At 40.3% G+C, this 17,841-nt stretch overlaps 1 protein-coding gene across 9 annotated transcripts in view; it reads left to right on the forward strand.

The window, feature by feature from the left end:
• Positions 1 to 17,841, forward strand: part of LOC1278228 (uncharacterized) — a 57,622-nt gene that overhangs the window by 11,642 nt on the left and 28,139 nt on the right. For all 9 annotated transcript variants that reach the window (XM_061653236.1, XM_061653235.1, XM_061653240.1 and 6 more), the window contains one exon: positions 12,456 to 12,501. The gene's annotated coding sequence lies outside the window, so the exon portion shown is untranslated. Of the gene's footprint in view, positions 1 to 12,455; positions 12,502 to 17,841 lie in introns of those variants that run through there.

A 17,841-nucleotide genomic window follows, 5' to 3' on the forward strand; every position in this document is an offset into this window, starting at 1 on the left:
AGCATTTTGTTTTTCCGTTAATTTGGGCGGAAACCCCGACAAAGAAATAGACAGGAAATAATTGAACTCGAGCGTGAAGCAGCAATTTTAATTCGAGGATTCCTCACCCCAATCGAAGTAGAATGAGGATCAAAATCGATAGAGTGCTTTAGCACGCAACAAACAAAAGCTAAATTTCATGGATTTGTGTCACACAATGTATCACTACACAGGCACTACTGCATGGGCAGTGCCGTACTTGACCACTTTGCAAAATCCGTGCCCTATCACGTCCTATCACGGGTGGTCACAATACATCCTCGAGAGCTCAAGGCAACGCGGGCACAGCATCGCTAATAGTAATGTTCTAGAACTAGGATGGATTTTTATACTGTGCCTTCAAGCAAAAAATGCTTTAAGAGTGCTTAGTACCGGAGGACACTACACTGAAACTAAAGTGCAAGTCATTCAAGCCATTGAAGTTAAGAAACGCCGTAAACCTTAAAGCAAAATGAAAAATAAAGAGGATTTATGTCTTCGGTAAAAGCGAGATCGCCTTTCTTTCCAAGAAAGCGTTTTCATAAGGGTCCTCTCGATCGATGTCCTTAATATTCACTTGAATTATCAGTGAAGCAGCAAGCAGGTCGTTAGTGGAGCAGCTGTTTTTATGCGGCATGGTATAATGGCATTATAAGTTTTGTGGTATGATGATTACAACTATGTGAACGGGCATTGAAACTGAAATGGCAAACAATAATTGTATTTATAACCGTCCCAGGACGATTTTATGTTTCTTTTTAATGGTTAAGGTGTGTATTTTTAATGATGAAGGTGTGGTTGAACTATTCCAAGAACTTGAAAAAGCATAACTTAGGGAAGCTAACATTTTGGATGTTCGATGTCGTGTTCGATTGCTGCTAGAGCGCCGGGTAAGCTGGTGCTCTGGGACCAATCGAACGAGACAAACAAACACGACTCTGTTCGATGGGTACTCTGTCAGCTGTTCGATGTCTTATAGAGCTGTCATGATGCACTGCAATACGCCTATTTTTTCATCTCTAACATGAAGCATTTTCATAGTTTAATGAATATCCATCTGCAGAGGGAAGATTCAATAAATAATTTACTACTTATACACATCAAAAATAATATAAAAATCATTCAAATTTAAAATTGAAAAATGTAAATAAACGTCCATACCAAAACACATACAGTGCATACACATGTATTATGTACACGTAATAGTTTTATACGTTTCAAACCTGTATATTTCATGTTATAATTGATTGTGAAGCGTTAAAATCATTATTGATAGCTATTTTAAATGTTTTGGACGCGATTTTAAGTAGAAAAAGTGACAAACTACGTAAACAAACTTGAAAATGTCCCGGATTGAATTTTATCTACTGTAGCTGTGAAGCGTTCGACAGCCAAGGTATTCACAGCACAGGTGGGTATCGAACATCACAGACAGAATCAACTGACACGTTCGATTCGACGTTTGCCTTATTTGTTTGTTTGTGTCTGACAGTGCACCTCCATATGATTATATGGGTTTGTTCGAGTCGGATGTCGTGTTCGATTGGTCCCAGAGCGCCGCCTAAGTTTTTACTTTTATCGTTCATTGTTCGTTGTAACTGTGTCCGTAAGATGTTTCACGTAATTGATTCACCTTGTGCGAACACGCAACGCATTGTGTAGAAGCTATCCGAGGAGGAGGCCTCCATATTTCAGCACGTGTTCATGAGTGGTTCGCTGTTGCGATGATGTCAATCCGTCGCTTGGTAGTGTGTTCAGTGTCTCGCGGATAGAAAGACAAACACTGGAGCTCCTATACCTTCGACCAGCCTCAAATATTAACAGAACAACGTTCTGCCATCTTGTTAAGGAGCATCGTCGACTGTCTTTAGGCGATTCTTAAATTTACTGTTTAAAAGAACATGCAAAATAACAATTGTAACGGGAATGGTTGGGTTATTCTTTCATCAACCTAATGCCGTGGATGGCTTCTCAAATAAAAGGGTTAACATGGCTTGACAATTTTCTTTTTGTCGTGTTGACCCCTACACGATGAAAACAAACACACAAAAAAGTCCTCAACATGCCCCCCCAAAATCCCCTTGTTGGACATTTTTACAACAATTGCTCGTATTGTGCATCCATAGGGACGAGCAAACACGAAGGATGATCATTGTTCGATAATCCCACTTTCACTACTGGTTGGCTTATTTATTCGGCAATCCTTTTTACAAACAAACCATCCTCCTCTCCGAATTGTACGTGCCTTGTTTTAGTAGTACGACATTTATTTTCAGCGTATACACGGTTATAAGACCTGCTCGGACGAAGCCGAAAAGTCGAGTCAACCTCGGGTAATAATGATAGCCAAACGGATAAATAAATCGCCCCTTCTTTTTGGGTTTTGTGTGTGTTTTCCGTCCCCTTTCAGTCTCTGTTGGCTCTTCTATAGGACACAATGCGATATAGATTATGAGTATTATTTAAGCTTTTATTTTGTGAAGGATTACAATAAAGTCAGTGAACATGGGTGGTCCAACCAGCTATCCTGGCGCATTAGTACATCCGCATTTTCTCCATTGGGTGGAAACCCGAAAGTGGCAGAAGAGTAAATCCACGCAAAGTATACCATGAAAATACCAAACTTCTTGACAGCTTCTGGGCCCCATAATTTGTCGATAATCCATTCCCGCGCCCACCGACCAAGCACGAAACAATCGGTTTAATGAAGTAAATCTTCTCCTACGACGCTTTCTCTCTCTCAATGGTGCGTGTCCTCCCAAATCTAACCTTATTAACGCTTCCAAACAGTTCAGCCCCGTGGTGGTATTGTGTTTTTTTTTTTCTTTGTTTGGCCTCTTCTTCCTCACACCGTCCCCTATTGGCGCACGCTTTTCCGCAACTGCAAACGCGACCGCCCAGCCAACGTTTAGCCAATATCCGGATATTACCAATTTCTTCATTTTTCACCCGAAACCTAATAAAACACTCTGATCGGTTTGATGTAGGCCAGCTGAGAGACAGGAGTGTTTAGCGGGTCATTTCGGTGTGAGCGTTCATGTTGACGACCTTCAACCACAACAGTAAAAGTAGGTATATGCGTGCAAGTTCTCAGCCACAACGAACGCGCTCGCCGATGAAAATTGGTATCGATTGGTCATGTTTATAAACTCAACTTGGTAGGCGCATACAGACACACTGGTAAAAATTCAGGTGAGATTTCGACTTGCAGTATTAATTTCAAACAATTGGCAGCTGTGTTGGTGTGTATCTTTGCTACAATCCACTGTGCTTGCTGAAATTTCGTGGTGTCTGTGAACGCTTAGTGAACCATCTACACATTTATTTTATTTATTTAATTTTTAGTATGACGGCTTTTTACTAGCCGTATTGTTAACACTTCTTGTGCTAACGGTTTACATAATTCTCAAGGTATTTCCCCCTTGTTGTTTTGCCTTATACCGGACATACTCGGTTGTATTATTATAATAATTACACTGTTGTTTGCTTGGTGATGGTGAGGTTGTTGATACAGTGAACTTCTTGTCTGGAAATCGTTTGGTTTCTGGTGTGTTTTGTCTTTTGTAGCGATGTGTGGTTGTTCAGGTCTATTGCTGCGACTGTGGAGTTGGCTTCCTTCGAAGGCTATGGTGTTATGTTTAGTGGCAGGTCGACAGTAACGCGTCGAATTTATTTGGCACCACCTCTTTGCCTTTTGCTCATTTGGACGCATTATTTCCAGATTTAGTCATTGCCAGGCTGCTCCTGAAACAAAACATACTGTATCAAAGTATTCCACTTCAAGCAAGCATTCTGCCTTCCTTTTGCGGCGATATAGATACCCAGGGTGGTTTTGACCGACCAAGTCTGCGTTGAACTGATTCTACTAAACAGTGGCACATTAACAACACATTTACAAAATTAACAAGGTAACAACATACATGGGATGGGATGTGAGGATGGGAAAGAAGTGAAGAAAGACGGTCTAGTCCTATGACTCCCAACCATCTACACATGTTGCAGAAAAATACTGTATAAAAACTATATCACACAACATAGAACATAGATGAACATGAGTTGAGGGACTGGCAATCTCAGCGCTCAAAACTCAATTTAAAAGAAATATTCATCCATTTTTAATCGCTACCTATTACTGAAAGCTGTCTCTCATCATCGCACGTCGCGTTCGGCATATCAGTTCAAATTTTAATATTGAGTGTGGAAAAAAAAATAATCTATTGTAAAAAGCCTATATAAAACATAACTCTTTCGCGGACCCCATAAGTTAACGCCGCGGACAAGTAGCCCCGAAAAACACTATTACCACAATATCCATTTCTCCAAAGCGCTTGAAAAATGTTTCCATGATTTTGATAGCTTTCTGTAGCAAAACATTTCCCGAACAAAAAGAACGACCTAGTGGGGTAGAACAAACAAATAAATCTATTCAATCTCCGTTCCGAATCCGTTGGCCAGGATTTTGTGTTCGACGGAAGCGTGCGGCGGTTGTTGACAAAATATGTCAACAGCAGTAGTCAGCGCCCTCCAGTTGGGAGGGGTTGTTGTGTGCATAATATCGGGACGCAGCGGCAAACCGGGGGAGTTCGCGCCGATGACTTGATTCACTTGCCAGAATCTATAAATTTCACTTGCGTCAAGTCGCAAGTACGCACCCTGAAATACATTCCCAGTGCTCCGGAAGAGGTGCCAAAGCAGCACCCGGTGACGGAGCCGGAGACCCAAAAATTGGCGGGAAATGTTTGTTTATTACACCTCCCAGGGGAAAAGCGTTCTGAATTCGCCAAAACCCACTGGCTAAACCCCTGTGCCAAAAATATACCATCTGTTTCTGTGTTCGCTCCGAAATCAACACTGGTTTGGCAATCTAGTTCATACAGATACTACATACTTGTCTGCTGCTATAATTCCAACCCTCCTCCATTAGCGCCACACTACTAAACTAAATCAGCGAACAGCACGGAACGCGTCGCGTTGAAGATGTCCCAAACGTACAGGCAGCATAGACAGATGTTATCGCATCTTTGCTTTTGACAGCCCGTGGTGGTGAAAACTCGGCGAAATGCGATTGACATTTGTCTATCCGAAGAAGGGGGTGGTGCAGGGGGTAAGGGATACTGCCTGGCGGGACATTTGCCTACGTGATAGGAAAGCGTTTTCCGGCAAATCGGGCACGACGTGAGACAAAACGGACCGGAATCCAATCAAACCAATACTGTTTCGCTTGGTGCTATACTGTTTGCCGGATAGTTAGAGGCAGACACTTGCCAAAATGATTTTTTTGTTACATCAAATCTTAACTTCTTGGAAGATGTCATTACATAAATAAAAAAATGTGAAAAATGAATACAAAAACCCAACAAAAAGTATAATAATTTTAAACCCTCAACTCGATATTCCAGGAAACTCAAACTTGATACAGACTCACTCCTATCACTTTCCCATTCGGTGTAATGGAGATCTTTCCGGTGGGGCGTGTAATCGGTGGCCCGCACAGTGACAGTGAGTGGAAAATAAATTGAAATTTATATTGGAAAAATAAATCCTCCCTCTTCGCTTCCTAAGTCAAATGCAGCACAATCCATCAGCTGTCTCATTTCGGCTTCTTCTCTCTCAATGGAGCAACATTTTTTTCGGCGCTCTAGCTTTCTTCCTGTGTTGGATGAAAGTGCTTGTTGAAGTCGTTACTGGGATACGATCTTTCAGCAGATAGTCTATCATTTTGGAGTCATCGCTTTGACGGCCAACACTATGTACTTGTAGTGGGGTCTACTTTTCTATCTAGAAAACAATTCTTCAAATTTAATTTTAAAGAATAATATATTTTGAACTGAAATTCGCAGCTTCTTTGCTGTTTGAGAGTTTGCTGGAGCAGTTGGACATTAACGACACTGCCATTGAGGAACAGACGCGGAATCGCACGAGACATATATTAAGGAAATCGGATTTTAGGCAGCATGATTTTAGTAGCAAACGAAAGAAAAAGCTCTCGTTTGCTCATTAAGCCATGCGTCAAAGTGTGCGGAAATCGATTAATCCCAAATTCAAATAAACAGATGAAAGGAGATTAACCTGGTTTTCGAGGAGAGGCGGCTTTTAACTCTAGTTAAGTATAAGTACGCGATTCCTCATTTTGGCAAATAATCCTTGGCAAAAAACATGATTCAATCAACGAGCTAAGAGCGAAACGGCTAATAGCCACATATAAGAAAAATACGCTTGGTTCATCATGCTTTGCGCGTTGGTGTTGATGCCGTGTTCGGTATTTTGCGCGATAATGTTTCTCCCAGCCTTTTCCCAGACGAGCGAATGCCGACGATTGAAATTAATTGGATAAATTTTGCACATAATTAGTAAATTGATCTCGCTCCCTGTTTGGCCGGCTACCAACAACGGTATGTAGAGCCCGTGCTATATCGCTGTTGTTGTTTTTATGTTCGTTCCTTTGGGTTGTCATTTTAATCTAGTTCAAACGGGAATTGAGATATTAGCTAAGCATTTCCTCCACAGTAAAATGGGAGTTTCGTGGAAGGGTGGGAATGGTAATGCGCACGCGGTTGCTGAGGAAAATTAATTAAAATGGCGATTTATTTTATCCAGATACAATTTTCTAAAATTGCAGCACGATTGAGTATTCGAGGATGAGATTTTGTACGTTATGTACCTTTGAAAAACAGTTGAAACAGTGCACAGGCGGTAAGAAAAACATTCTTAAATCCGAATCCATCGGAATATTTACGTAATAAACTGCATTTTAACATTTAAAAAATCATCAAAAAAGAGCAGCTCAATCTCATTTTCTTTCTGCTCAAAATAAACTGTTATTGAAAAGCAATAAAAACGACGAATCGTATGTACGGGCAATAATCATACACCCATCAAAACCGTTCATTATACGATCACACAAATCTTGTACAATTCGTTTATGGTACATTCCAATCCGCTGATTTACACACGGTGCGCGAGAGATCCCTTGGAAGCAAGTGAAAGAGAGTTGCCTTTATAATATGAAGGGAAAGTTTTATTACTCCCTTCCCACACCATGTCTTACGTAATTGAGCGTTCGTGGTTCGGAGAGTCTCAAATTCGAGCCTATGGCACTGGCATCTCTATCAACAATGATGAGGCATAGTCCTGGCAGTAATCGTGCTGTACACGAAACACCTCGTTTTATACATACACATAGGGGGGTTCGAATGCACTTTTCACAGGACCGGACGGTTCTTGGAAGCTACAAATTTAACTGTTACTTCCATGGTATCGGAACGTCTGTGCGATTTTTTTGTCGCTTCTCCCTTTTCCTTTACATTACACCATATATACACAGACGAACTGAAGCATTTTTTTTGCATGGTGAATTCTGCACTACACTTTTTTACATCCTCTGTTTGTGTGCCATTTCGCATGGTTTGACTATGTTGGACCTATATTATGTCCAATGCAAGTTTGATGCTGGCGCTGGTAGGAGGAATTCGCGTCTGGACTCGTGCAAGATTTATAAGGTCTTAAAAGTTTCATAATTTATTACTAACGTCGATAGCTAATGAGCACATGAAACACATACACACATTCACAGAAGTACGGTTGGAAATTTGGAATGAGGGAACTGCTGGGATGAAAATTACTTCCCAGACTAATCCTTAAGCCTCATATAATTAATTTTATAATGCAGGTAAAACTCCCCCCAGAATGAATGGATCGCGTTATGCATTTTTATGATGTATTCATACTGGATATGTGGCTTTAATATTTGTGGAAATTTGGGTTCCCAATTCAAGTACCTTTCAGTGACTGAAAAATCAGCTTACAGACAATCATACATCATGCAGCCTGAACGCTTATTGACTTGATATCACTCAAACGTTGACTATAACAAATGCTTTCCTAGCAACCGAATTCCCCATAACAACTTTAAAAGCAGCTTTTACTTACCACAGGCAAACACAAGGATGGAGTTCACGTGCTACACTACTTATTCGGTCTTTTCAAGCCCGATTCAGACCACACTAAAGCAACATATTTCGAGTACGCAACACAACCGTACGTAAAACGAACTCCAATGCCCGGCACAGGAAGTTGTTGAAACTTTCGTGCGGAGTTTTCTTTACCCCAAGCGTTCATCCTTAGAGAGCAAAAGAATTGAATGTGTCTGCCAGCTTCCCAGCACAAGCCATAAACGAAGACAGACAACCGACCGAACAAAGTGTCAAAACAGATCTCAAACACCTCGGTTGCACGCTTTACGATTTCCGGATCGGAAACACTTTCGATCCAATCGCTCAAAACGGTGACCGAAGAAGGGTAGAAGTTTGGTTTTGGACGAAGTTTGGGACCTGATCGTGGAGTATCCAGACACCTTGCCCATTGCCATTTCTCCGGTAAGGTAAGATTGGACATACAATATCCGGGGAATTGGATCCGGTTGGACACATGACTTGTTCACTTTCACTGCCAATAACACCATCTTCTAGGTGTCTGAGGGAGGGGGAGAGTGCCAATGGATTATGTTGGATTAGGGTAACGTTTTTGGGGATAGCCTCTAGTCTTGTTCATTTGAGAGACGTATACGGATTGCCATGAAGCTATCTAAAAACGCAAGATGTTGTGAAATCGGGCAAAGGTGACGAAATGTATTAATTGCTTGTTCGATAGCAAACAACGAAAACATAAATCGAAAAAAACATATCTGACGTTGCTATCTTGGGTCCACAAAAGCAAACACCAAGTTAAGATGGGACTGCTGCTGCAGCATAATTCCATAAAATTGTCTACATTCACCTACATTTGCACCGGGTGCAGTTACGTACCACATGCCATAGACAATGTGACTTCTTCTGTTTCACGAGTCTTCTTTGCAAAGGAATCGCATTTATCGGACATTGAACTCATACACCTCAACAAAACGATGACATACTCCGCATATCACAAAACGGAAAGAAAGAGGAAGAGAAGGAGAACGCTCTTCTGTTGCATGTGTTAAAATATTCGTCCTGGCCATAAAACCAATTACTTAATTTCCTTTGCACCATCTGCAGCGGGTATGTGTGTGCGGCGTGTGTGTATATATGTGTGTGTGTGTGTGTGTGTGTTTGAGTGGAGTCGTTTTTAAATTATTTTTCTTCAACGTCGTTGTATTATCGTGGCCATTTATATATATATATATATATATATATATATATATATATATATATATATATATATATATATATATATATATATATATATATATATATATATATATATATATATATATATATATATATATATATATATATATATATATATATATATATTGGAACGGTTCTTGTATGTACGATATTCAAATTAATACACCATACATTGTGAATAAAAAATCCATTTAAACCAAATATTCTTGTGAAAATATTGTCAGCAAAAGATAATTATGTCCTCATCTTCTTTGATAATGTGGAAGTATGCAAGGCAACAATTGTCACTTAGGATTGGAACATGATTTTCATAATAATCAGATATATTTTTGGTGGTATTTGCGGTTCAAATATCTTAGCAATCAGAGAGCCTGTTGTGTTGAAAATATTCCCTCAGTAAAAATGAATATTCCCTCAAAATTCATCGAAAAAGTCCTACAACTTAGCACAAAGTCCAACTCGTAAAAGATTATTTTTGTTCATTTCCATCTCTCATCTAAAAAACACTGTGGCACCGCGATACACCGTATATTCTTTAGAGAAGCACAAGAAAACGATGATGATGGCACAAAATTACATACGAACACGCGCCTTGAAACTGTCCCTGACCTCCCTTGAGCACTCGGCCGGTCGGTAAGCTTCCACTGAGCAACCCAGCAGTGCAACAGGGCAAAAAGCAAGCCAATGGTATTCGCTTCTCTCTGCTACCTTCCCGATTCCCGATCCCAAATCGCTAAAATCATGGTCTCGGTTTGTTGGTCTCGCATTCCATACTCCAAATGAACATACACACAAACACAAAATTCATGATTCTCAGCGTGATGGATTTTTGGAGCCCCTAAACCGAGTAAATTTCTGAACACAGCTGAGCCGAAACCAGCCAGTTTGACCAGTTTCGTGCTGAAAATTTTTACCATCGTCGAGGTTTTCTTTTCGTGTTTGCAATTTTTGATTCTCATAAATATTCTGCAACATAATACAAACGATAAATTGGAGAATGGTGAGCGCGATGGTGGAACCAAAAAAAAACCGGCCAGACCGGGTTCGAGGCGCTGGTGGAAAGTGCAGAATCTTTTAAAGAATTGCGCGTAACGATTATTCCTGGACCTTTTGCTGGAATCTTCAAATCCTCGCAATGAAGCAAGATACAACTCTGAAAGTCATCAGATTGTCATCGTCAGACAACCATTCTAGAAATCCCATTTACAAACAAAAAAGAACAATTTCTGTTTGCGACGAAAAGTTGATACCGTAACGGGATTAGTATTTTCTCAAACGTGCGTATGATTTTCAGTTTCGGTATGTGTTTGTGGGTGAAAAGCCATAGGCTATAGCTGGTTCCCGAATACATTTGGCAATATTCTCTAGCAAATATGCTTATCGTGATAAGATTTTTCTCGACATGTTTTCAGTTCCGTTCGACGAAATAGGTTTGAACCAGGAGTTAATTTGCCGAAGCATAGAAAAAACCATGTGTTGCGTATTGGTTGTTGACTGTCATTATGGTTGACAGTCATGAGTTTTCAAGTTAAATGCCCACACACTGTGTTATGAAACCTATTTTTGCCATTTTCAATAAACTTTTTTTGAAAAAAAGTTAACAGAACATATTTGCGCATATACAATTTTGTAAATAATTGTGTATGAACATGTTACAAGTATAAATATGTTTCTTTGTTCATTATCAGTCGTGCTTTGTTTGCTAAATTATATCCATACAAAAAAGCCAAAAGCGCTATCATACACAATCCCAGCGACATCATGGGCTCGACCGCGACCGGAGCAATGATCGATCCAAGATGACACGGACGTGGAAGTCTTTCTCTATTCAAATGAACTGCCCAAAGAAAGATGAGAAGAGACGTTGCGTTCCACTTCGGTTCAAGAAAGCAAAAGCATTCATTGACCCGGCGAGCAGGTTTTTTGCCGGCAATTCCCTTCAACTGTACAGTGCGCGCTCGCTCGCACGGCAGTTCGCAATTTTCAATTCTTTCCATCTTTTGCATAACGTTTCCCACCATTCTCGCAATCTCCTTCTGTTCCTTGTCTACACTGTTGGTCGCTTGGTAGTCATTTTACGTTGTATTTTTGCCATTCCATTTATTATTATTTTGAAATACTCGTCGTGAACGCGCAAGAAAGCGAGAGAATGGCACACAACACGATTCTTTGCTCCCGCCTGCTGTCGAGGTGACAACTCCACATGGAGGAAGGTGGTTCGTTTTTTCACACCCTCCACGGTCGGACGCTGATGCGGCCTTTTCACCTCAAACAATCCACTCTCCTCTCCAATGTCGATAACAATTTTACCATAGAACGAATAACTTCGGTGACCATAGAACGGATAACTTCGGATGTACGCTCGTAAATGTCCATACGGGATCCGCTGATGCCTTTTCCGGTGCGCGAACAGAACGCTGCTCCCATTTGCTGTTGGTGGTGGTGTGTACTGGTGTTAATATTTTATGTTTTCCTTTGTGCCGTTTTTGTCTTGCGTACACGTTGGTGAGATGGGTGGATGTGGCTAAGCGGGCCTCCATACGTTACGGAGCTTACCGTACCGTTTCTTTTTGTATGTAGATTATGAGCCCGGTACGTGTGGAGGCCCTGTTGTATGCCAATATACTTTTTCGTTTATTTATCGCATACTTAATTATATTTTTAATTGCATTTGTATTGAAAGTATAAAATATGAACATTTACAAAGGGTAAGAACTTTGTTTAAATTTTTGGATTAAAAACAAAACAATATTTGATGGTACGGTATGCGAGGTCGCGAGTCTGTCAGCTTGATGGAAAGACAAAATTGACTCAGTTGAAAAATACTATAGTGGACTACCTGAGGCAGGCCAAGACCGCAAAGCGGTTGTAGCGCCGGATAAGAAGAAGGACTAGCCCGCGACGTGTGAAGACCCAATAAGGGGGATACTAAGAGTTAAGAACGCATATGCTTTTTTTCCGCACAAATGCACGAGTAGCGCACAGTGAACAGCGTCTGGCGTTCGGTGAATGCGATTCCGAACGCAATACGTCTCGTCTGGGATATTCGATTTAAAGAGGATGTTTAGCTTTTTCAAGCACAATACTGCTCACAGTTCGTGGAAGATTTTTAAGTTTAAAAGCATCATATTTAATGTGAATTATGATGAGTCTTTATAAGAATGTAATAAAGGAAGATAACGGATAAGTTTGCTACCAATCGACTAAGACTCAATTACATTATTATCTTCCAAATTTTATAATCTAAAATTACGATTTCTTTATTTATTACAGGATTCATAACGAATTGGCATTTCGCAACACTCCTGAGCGTCCAAAGGTAGCTATAATAATATTTCATTCATAACTCCCCTCCCCTCCCTTTTAAAGCATCTCCTCAGTTAATTATTTCTAGCTGCTGGCGACAAATTCGAATTAGCAAAACGACGTATTGAACTCACCATACATCACCATCGACTCACAAATACGTGTCCACCGCCCATTTTAATTCTCTATTTATTGATCAACCAATTTGAACGAGCTAATTTAAATGATAAATAACGATCATCGATTGATTTACATACCGACACACACATACAAATTGTGTAAAACTCCTCTTTCCCTCAGCATCGCCGATTGTTGATTACAGAGATCACTGAAATAACACCGTAGGTCAATTGAAAGTAATTGAAATACACTCTTTAGGCCGAACATTAAGATAGACACACTACAGAGTGAACACGAATGGATGGAAAGCGATCATCCCTGCATATGTGAACTACATAATGGGGGTGTGGATGGGATGAGGCTACCATCCGCACACCGGTGCTGAAATGGTCATTCGCGGTTAGTCAAATAAAATGGCACATTACTACTCGCCGCTGCTCCCCGTATTAATTATGCTGAAATGTGAACTGCATATGTGAACTACATAATGGGGGTGTGGATGGGATGAGGCTACCATCCGCACACCGGTGCTGAAATGGTCATTCGCGGTTAGTCAAATAAAATGGCGCATTACTACTCGCCGCTGCTCCCCGTATTATTTATGCTAATGGAATTGCATATCCTTCCGAACCTCCGGCCACGACGCTACATTGCGACGATATAAATACATTGATTATTGTTGCGATGAAATGTTTGCCTATATGTTCCAGAGCGTCTACCGAGATAGGATTTTAATTCAAATCGAATCAAGCATCATATGGTAGAAAGCGCGCTTCCGTTTTTCTCCCTGCGTTATTAAACGCAGAGCGCTGTAGAGAGAGAGGTGTGATACGGTTGCTTTTAATGTGATTGAAACGTGTTATTGAAAGGTAACCTAGTGACAATATTATTATTTTGTATACATTATTGTGTCTGTTGATGGTTTAAATTGCAAGGGAAATGTTGCAATGTAGCACGAGACCGATCAATCCGCGATCTTTAAAATTATTCAAAAAAAAAAAAAAAAACAAACAGCTTAAAATAAACGTGCGGTCTCTGCACACCAAAGCGAAACCGACACAAAGGTATTGAGAGTTTGGAAATGATTTTATTTTGGACAAAGAAAAGTCCTTGTCAAATTTGACGCAAATTTTAAGGTGTGTCAAAATAATCGCCATATTTAGTCACTCCAAGTGATGAGATAATTGCTGCTATTGTAATAAAAAAAAATTTCTCCGCAAAGAAAATGCGCTACGCGTGACTGACCTTAAGATAAACGTTTGCGGCTTGCAGTTTTTTTTGCCCACAAACATCAATGCCAAATTGTTTCAATTATATGTTTGTTTAAAGCGAATTGTTTGATGGCGCCTGCCGTGCAGAGGATGTTTATTTTTATCCGACTATAGCCAGCGCCTCTGTGGCTCTTTTTGGTTATGCACGAGCTATACTGCTACCCCTGGTTCGTCCTAAACAATAAACATGTGACACGCTCGCAACTCACCACGCAAAACAACATCCAGCGAGGCGTTAACCGACCGTCATTCACATGTATACCGCCGGCCCGATTTAGCCCGGTTTATGACGTGTTTGCGATCATCTTTCACTCCATTCCACACAGTATTTAACCACCACCTACCGGGTGCGGGAATTTTTATCTTTGGCACACTTTATGCAAGTTCTGCTGGTAGTAGTGGTGATGGTTAATTCTATACACGTTTGTATTTGACTATGCCGAAAGATATTTGAAAAAAAGTATGATATCTGAACGATGGAGATATCACCGACAGCAAAGATAGCTAGCAAACAGTTTTACAGTACACACGAGCGCTTTTCGGCTCTGGTGGAAAGCTTTGTCATGTCGGTGAAGTGAAAATGCAAATGAAAGTGTCATATGATTGCACGAAAATATCATTATCGTTTTTTCCGACTAACTGAGAGAGAGTAAGGAACAGTTGTTGAATAGATACATTTATCTACTGCAGACAAATATAAAGCTTCTCCGCACGTATTAGTTAGCCGGCGCTCTGGAAGCTATCAAACAAGACATCAAACTCGAACAAACGTTTAGAGCTATATGGAGGTGAACCGTCGGTCACTCTCGAACAAACAAGAGATATATCGTCTCAAACCTGTCGGTTTGATTCTGCCTGTGATGTTCGATACCCTCCTATGATGTGCGCACTTTTACTGTCAAAGCTACAGTATGCAGAATTTAATCCGGGACATTTCCAAGTTTACGTACGTAATTTTTCTCTGTTTCTCCATAAAAGTGCGTTTAAAATATTTATTGTTTCAATAAATATTTTTTCTTAACTAATGGCATGCTTTACACTCAATCAAAATGTAAAATTTATAAAACATTTAAATTTTATTGATTTATAAAGATATAAAACGTACACAAATATTATGGGTACATAATGCAAGTTTATCCACTGTATATGTTTTGTCATGGACGTTTGATTACATTAATGATTATCAAATTTGAATGATTTGTTGATCATTATGGATGTGAATTACTAGCATTTCATTTAAACTATAATTTATTTTATTTTCCAGTACAAAATATTGGTGTTTTGCAGTGCATCATGCACTGCATGGTCTTTAAAACATTCAACAGATGACAGAGCACCTATCGACCAGAGTCGTGTTTGTTTGTCTCATACGATGACTGCCAGGGCGCCCCCTTACCTTCAGCTCAATTCAGCAAAACGTAGCTTTCACATTTTTTAAGTAAAGTTTAAATCATACACTTGATGCATCGGCAACGAGGCGAGAAGGAATAGCTCAGCTGCAACCGTACAGAGCTGCAACTGATTCGATGCAATTACATCGAAAACCGTTCGACGGTCATGAACTATTGGACGGTGTGTATCTTTTACACGAAAGCCCTGCACTGACGCAAACACACGTCAATGCTTTCTAAAGCCTGATGCTTCATTGCCACAGGGGACAGATCTTTGCCCCGAGAAGCACAATTTACCGCAAAACTGAGAAGATTTATGGACACATAGCGAGCATTTATCACAATTTTCACATTTATACACGGAAGCAATGGAATCTGTGTTTCAAAAGACAAGTGGAGTCTGGGTCAACAACCACCACATTGAACTGTTTTTTTTGTTCTTCATCTTGTTCGTACATTCAGGTCAGCCAGAAGACAATGCGGCAAAGGTATACCATCGAACCAGTGAACATTGGGGGAGGCGTTATAGTGACAAGCAGAGTGGGGAATTTATGATCGGTTAGAACCATTTTCTATGGCTTTCCGATTTGCATTCTGTTCATCCAATGATGCCCCTCTTCGTCGGGCTAGTGGTGTAAAACGCTCGAACGCGCTATTGTTAGGTAAAATGAGCACATATGGAAATTATGCCTTAATGCATAATGCACATTAGCGGGGTGTTCTCAGGCTGCGCAACCATTGACGATGCCATTCAATCATGGTGGGAATGTGAGCCGTGTAGAAGAGTTCTTGGTGATGATGAAGACTGCGAATAAAAAGGAAGGAATACATGAAGAAAAACGACTGAAAACATTGAATTCTGGAGACATCTGTAGACTGAGCAAGGACATGCATTACACCTTGCATGTTCTTGCTCAGTCTACAGATGTCTCCAGAATTCCCAGAAAGCAAAATTTACTTATTAAAAACCATAAATATGAACAACCACATGTACGATCCGAAACTCATCCCAACCAGACACTGGATAGAGACTGGAAATTTGTTCTGCCAATTTCTTTCTCATTTATTTTCCGCTGGGTGTATGCTGTCGGAGGGATTTCCGTTTCATTGTTTTCGTACACAAACGACGAAACGGTAATGGTGATTGATCTCCGCGCAAGAACAACGAGCATTGAAACATAAAGCGGATCGAATCGTGGTCGTGAAATGTTTACATCGGAGTTAAAAAAAGTTAAAAAAATCAACGTCTTCCGGGTGCCCTGTTAGTGTAAACATACACGCGAATGAGCAAAAAAGGAAGTAGCAGCAGCAGCAACGGATTATGTTATTTATTTATGTAGATTAAAAACAAAAACCGAGTGCCTCTCTGTTACCGATGCACCGTATTGCTGGTAAAATTAGACGACTGTATAATTTTCGGAGAACGTTTATAATGCGAAACGCACCAAGCGGGGGAGATTATCCGAACGTAGAAAATATGTACCCAATAATCATTCGATGCATTGACCCTTGGAGAACGTGCTAATTAAAAAAAAGCGAAATCAAACACGACCGGCCGAAGGAGATCCGTTTCATATAAAGCGATAGAGAGCAACCAGAGTGTGTTTATAGTACATTGAAAAAAAAAAAATCACACGGGAATTAAAAAAAAAACGGGAATTTTTAAACGGGTGTTTTTATCCAAACAATTGTGGAGCGACGCAAATTGAGAATAACCTTTTTGGTTTGGGTTTACGGCAGCGACATTGAAAACGGATCGAAATATCCAAGTTGCGTAATTAATGTCACGTTTGCAAAGTGTGGAGTGGCGTCATATTATTTCCATTATTTTTGACGTTAAATTATTTCTGTGTGAAGAGACAAAACGACCAAATATTAAAGATGACATATCCATTTCAAATGATAACAAACGAGGTATAAAGCTCATTGGCTCAAACTACAGTCATCTTATATTACATAAATTTAGTACATTGTAGTCTCCTTACTGGACTGGCATTCCATGATCCAGTTCTAAGCATCCTTCGACCAAATACAGGCATGCCAGGCTCAAAACAATAATTATGCCTTGTGTGGAGAGGTACAAATCTGCATCGTGCATGTACTTCTGATTTTCTGGTTTTTACTTGCAACTCACACAGCACCTCAAAACCAGCACCAGCTATACTGATGCTGCTTACACAACAGCAGGATCATTTCAGGACAGAATCACACATATACAAAAATCCAATGAAATTTTAATCCTACCATCACGCAATTATTTTTGACAGACGTCTGCATGCGCATGTTTTTGATGTCCCACTGCCCTGAACGAAATGGGGTGTCATGTTTTAGCGCAATGTAAAATATGACTTCGCTCGGGCCGTGTTGGATGAAACACAAATTCGGATCGTTTCCCCCATATTACATACTGAGACGTACCGTGTGCACTGAACGATTGAATGCACCGATGCATATGACGATCCACACCGATGAAGTTGGCGCTTATAAGAAAGACATCGTTTCATCATCACAATCCTATGATTCAATGAATTCTCTCGTGTTTGTGTGTGTTCGTAAGAGGATCTCGCCGTC

Source organism: Anopheles gambiae, chromosome 3 (assembly GCF_943734735.2).
Source record: "Anopheles gambiae chromosome 3, idAnoGambNW_F1_1, whole genome shotgun sequence".
Classification (NCBI taxonomy): domain Eukaryota; kingdom Metazoa; phylum Arthropoda; class Insecta; order Diptera; family Culicidae; genus Anopheles; species Anopheles gambiae.